The sequence below is a fragment of the Electrona antarctica genome (assembly GCF_951216825.1).
Source record: "Electrona antarctica genome assembly, chromosome: 22".
Classification (NCBI taxonomy): Eukaryota; Metazoa; Chordata; class Actinopteri; order Myctophiformes; family Myctophidae; genus Electrona; species Electrona antarctica.
This window is the reverse complement of record NC_136805.1, coordinates 3,343,482-3,344,364: the sequence shown is the minus strand read 5'-3', so window position 1 is coordinate 3,344,364 and position 883 is coordinate 3,343,482.

Sequence of the window (883 nt, the reverse complement as noted above, 5' to 3'; positions counted from 1 at the left end):
TTAAAGGTCTAGTGACGATTATTATTCTATTTTTTCTGACCTCAATTGCTCCCAAATAAAACTTGAACTTTGGACATTCAGTGGATTTTTTGTGGTCTGCACAGATTACATTCAAATAAAACAACAAAACAGCAACTTAATTAGCAATACATGCCTGTAATGGCATCCTCTAGCAAAAACTTATAATAAAGTCAACATAAATACGTTTTAAGGGTTTATAATGAGAAGAAAACAAAAGAGCTGGAGGCCTCTATTGACAGTATAATAATCCAATATATTTTCCTTGTCTATCGACCTCTCTACGATCATACAGCCATTTCATTTGATCCTCCCAATGAGCTCATTATACTGGAAACTAAAGGTGCACAAATTAATTGGCGTATTTATGCCGTATCGGTATCGATCCGATCTCAAAATAACTTTCACCGATATTGTTGACGCAATAACAACATGACCGTCAATAGCCTTGTACTTGCAGAGCGGCCAGTCTCTTTAACTGGGCGGCAGTGGGCTCAGGGGTAGAGTTTCCGGATGGTAACCGCAAGGTCGCCAGTTCGAACCCGGCTCCCCCAGAGTTAGTGTCGAAGTGTCCTTGAGCAAGACACTGAACCCCTAATTGCTCCTGATGTGCTGGTTGGTACCTTGCATGGTTTCCGCTGCCATCAGTGTATGAATGTGTATGAGAATGGGTGAATGTAATGCACAATCTATGTAAAGCGCCTTGGATAGAGGCGCTATATAAATGCACCATTTACCATTTTAACCCATTCTGGGCGGGAACCACTTTTGGTGTTTTAAGCATTACAGTATGTTATGCTTTAGCTGTTGAAAAATAGCAGATCTACAAGCTCATAGCTACGAGCTTGTAGGTCTGCTATTTTTT